Source organism: Sinocyclocheilus grahami, unplaced genomic scaffold (assembly GCF_001515645.1).
Source record: "Sinocyclocheilus grahami isolate Dianchi unplaced genomic scaffold, SAMN03320097.WGS_v1.1 scaffold222.1, whole genome shotgun sequence".
NCBI classification, from domain to species: Eukaryota; Metazoa; Chordata; class Actinopteri; order Cypriniformes; family Cyprinidae; genus Sinocyclocheilus; species Sinocyclocheilus grahami.
The window spans coordinates 521,012-525,568 of NW_015505401.1; positions in this window are offsets into that span (position 1 = coordinate 521,012).

The window sequence follows — 4,557 nt, forward strand, 5'->3', positions numbered from 1 at the left end:
GCATCCCCCTGGCTCGTTGGCTCTCCGTCTCCGCCACAGGCTCCTCCTCCACCTGCTCCGCCGCTGTTGGTTGGCCCCCTGGAGTCGGTGGACATTGCTCCACCGTGGGCCGGTTCCCTCCTGTCGTCTCCCTGGCTCCTGCCTCCATCGTCACCTCCCTGGACTCTGTTAGCCGTCCTCCTCCTGGAAGTCCGTCCTCCGCCGAAACCTCCACGTGCCTGCCAGCCCTTTGCCTTCCCCTGTCACCATCTCACATACACTGCCTTGTCCCCCTCCGCCCCTCCCTCTGTTTCTACGGTGCGAGGACGCACCTTCCGGGAGGGGGGAGTAATATAACACCTCTGTGGACTGTTTGTTGTGGTTTCTTCCCCTTGTGTTGGTTTAGCCCGTCTAATTATTAATCACCTCATTGTGCTCACCTGTCGGTCCCTCGTTAACTGCCCTATATCTGTTCCTGTCTCTTGTGTTCTCGTTTGTCGGTTATTGTGAATGTTACCCCGAGTGTGTCTCTGTCTTGTTGTTGCTACATTAAATATCCTTTTGAATCCTCGTCATCCTGCCTGCCTCCACACACCGTGATCGTGACAGTAGGGTCTTTTATTTATTAATTTTTCAAACTGATTTTTTTTTAATTTTTTTTTTTTTATAAACACAGGAAACTGTGAAATCTACTATACATTTTCCAATCAACAATTAAACAGTAAAACAGTTATGGTGAAGTTGAAACAGACCATAAGTGCTGAGTTTTACAGATCCTGTGTAAATGAAGTTCTTATCTGGTCAGAGGTCTAAGTTAATAAACATTGGTTAATTATGAACTTAGAAAAATTGGTTTACATTTATTTGTCATTTGGGTATTAAAGCTTGTCCAGTTGTCTTTGTGTGATTACGAAAGAAAATAATAGTACCCTTTTAATAGAAGGTTGTTTCTGGGGGTCTGAATACAGCCATCACATCTAGAGCTGTGCCACTGCAGTGCAGCTGGAAGTGTTTACCTGCTGATATATGGCCTAGTCTTTAGAGCCGATTCAAACTGTGAAAGAAAGCCTTTTCTGTTTAGTGTTTCTAACAAACTCTTCCAGATTACGTTCAACACGCTTGTGTACTGAAAGACTTTCACGTCGCTTGTTTGGCCTAAATTGAGGTTTTTGAGGGAAGAGAGTAATCCTAAAACTGTAAAAACATTTTGAACGGTTTGAGGGAAGAAGAACATTCAGAAGTAATAATGGCTTTCCAAGAAAGATTGCAAAATACTTTTGTATATATTTAGAGAAAAAAGTACACGTCCATAGAAACTCTTAGATGTCACTCCAAGAATAATGCCTTGTGTGTGGTAATTTTTTGCGCGTGTGGACAAAAGGATGCGCAGAGTTGACGTTGATGGTCATCAATGGGGGTAAATGCTGAGAGATGCTCGTAGTCTGATGGGGGTCTGTGTTTGATATTTCCCAAGCCAGTGGAAATGAAGAACATATTTCTGAAGCCAGAGTGGTCCTTATATACAGACTGAGAACATCTGGTTGAATCACTTATTATGCTGCAGCACCAAGAATGGAGTCATTGTTCCAAGGCTATTATGATCCATACCGCCAAATATATCCTGCAGTAGAGTTCTAATCTGTAGATAGGGTTGCGTTGATAAAATTTTAAGCTTTGTGATGAAAAGTCTTAGTGGTTCTGCTAAAACTGCTCATGTCCCATGCGGTCTGTCCTTAGAATAAGAATACACTATGCATTGTATGGAAATGCTCTGATGCTCTTTCTTTTGAAAACTCTTTCACAATATCCATCAATACAATATCCAAACTGCTTGAGTCACTGAGATGGGTCACTGAGGCACGTAGGCTGTTTAACAACAATTTAATAATAATAATAATAATAATAATAATAATAATTTATTAAGCATATTTCCTACAATTCAAGGTCTGAACAAATGTGATTTAATTGATAATCATTTTAGTTAAAAAATACATCCATCATACATAAAACCATTATTTACTACAAATTAAACTGTAAAAAATGATTGCATGGAAATGTTCTGTTTATGTCGGTTACAAATTTAATGAAAACAACAATAACAACAAATAATAATAATAACAACGACAAATAATAATAATAATAATAATTAACTATTATGTAATAAATTACTTTAGTTAATAAAGTATATATACCAGATGATCCGACGGTAGCTGTTCGCATTTCAGCCTGTCTGAGAAACATTTCTAGCTGGATGAAGGACCATCACCTTCAGCTCAACCTTGCTAAGACAGAACTGCTCGTGGTCTCAGCCAACCCAGCACTTCATCACAACTTCTCTATACAGCTGGGTTTGTCAACCATAACTCCTTCCAGGACAGCCAGGAACCTTGGAGTTGTGATCGATGATCAGTTAAGCTTCATAGACCATACTGCTACAATGGCCCGGTCCTGCAGATTTGCCTTATACAACATTAGGAAGATTAGACCCTTCCTGTCAGAGCAAGCTGCACAACTCCTTGTCCAAGCTCTTCTTCTCTCCAGACTGGACTATTGTAATGCTCTCTTGGCGGGCCTTTGCGCATGTACTATCAAGCCTCTGCAACTGATCCAGAATGCAGCAGCGAGAGTGGTCTTTAACGACCCGAAAAAAGCTCACGTTACACCTCTCTTCATCAGTTTACACTGGCTACCAGCTGCTCGCATCAAATTCAAGGTACTGATGTTTGCCTACAAGACAACAACTGGCGCTGCACCAATATACGTAAACTCGCTAGTTCAAACTTATACGCCCTCCAGAAGCTTGCTTTCTGTAAGTGAACGACGCCTTGTGGTGCCATCCCAGAGAGGCTCAAAAAGGCTTTTCCTGGACTGTGCCCAGCTGGTGGAATTACCTCCCTATCTCGATTCGAAAAGCTGAGGCTTTGGCCATTTTCAAAAAACGTCACATCTTTGACTTTTTCGCCAGCATCTGATGAACTAATACTAGCACTTACCTATTCTATTCTATTCCGTTCTATTCTACTCCATTCTGTTAAAAAACCTTGCTCTATCATCTATCAATCTATCTATCTATCTATCTATCTATCTATATAATTTAAATGTTAAAAGCTTGTACACTGGTTTAAGGAGGATATACGCCTATATATGTGAGATATTACATATATATATATATATATATATATATATACCAATCGGGACATAATTACGGTTTATAATGACTTATACTGTCTTTTTATGCGTTGCATTGCGTATCGCGCTGCGTAAACATAAAACCATGTCTGCATTTGTGATCGGAGAAACAACAAACAACAAGCCTACTCTACACTGCTCAAAACTCGAGTTTGAATCATCAGTGGCAAATTATTTAAATATAAAAAGCATACTTACAGGCTGTGAGTCAGAAGTGCTAGACAGTCCTTGCAAAGTTGGAACTGCCCAACTTTATAGAAACAGCCTTTGTGCCACAGACGTATTGTAGGCTACTGGTTCAGGAAACAGTTCTCATCCTCCATAAAATGCGCTGCACACATCTGAATATTTGAGTTGAACTGTTCTGGAACAGTGTTGTAAATACAACTTAACCACTGATTTCTAGTTGTATCCTCTTTTGGAAGGCCAAACAAAGCAGTTTCGCTTTCACAATGAAACACACAGACTCTACAACATGGCAGCGGCGGCAACAGCAATAATTAAAGTTATGCCTTCTATTTTTGCGTGAACATTTGGGCGGCGTTATGCAAATCTTCCCACATCGTGACGTAGACATGTGGGGGCATGTTAGAACAAGCCGTTTTAGGCAGGAGTTGTTGACTCTTAACTTTTATAAAGAATATCTCTTTGGATTTGAGAGTTTAGTTTTTGCAACTTTACAGATCTTCTTTATGCACCAAGAGCTTGTGACACTCCAAAGAGAAAGGAAAAATTTAAATTGCATCATATGACCCCTTTAAAAACTTTCCGTCAACTGACTCAAACTAAAATCTCTCAGCAATTTTGACTATATGCTCCTTACTCGCACCTAACGTTGACTTTGCTGAAGTCATTTCTGCCATTAGCCATTGTTATGCATCATCTGAGCCCTCCTCTTCTTGTTAAAGTCAGACATCAAACAGACTGTTCTGTCTCAGTTCTGTTCAGAGGTGCTCTGTCTGACACATGCTGCTGCTGATGTCATTTAGCCCTGGTGGTCGCTGGGTTCACGAGGGGCTGATCTCCAGAGGTTTCCCTTTCAGCTGCCGGTGATACCTGTCTGCTGACGCCACTGAACCCAAGCATGACCTCACGCCACATTCTAATTAGAGTCCTGGGAACTCCCTAGAACAATCTCCCCTTCACTGCAGCAAATAATCACCTGCTCTTGAAGCAACAGATTCGAAGTAAGGTGATGCGGTTAAACTGTGCTGCATCTTTGATTTGTTTGGTACATCTGGTTTAGTATAACTAAACAGCACAGTTAAATCAGCAGGCATAGTGTCAGAACAGATTGTGGTTTAGAATTCAGAAGATTTACACTAGCTTTTAATAAGTTTGGAGTTGATTTTAAGATTTAGTTTTCAAATGTTTTAAGATTTTAACTCT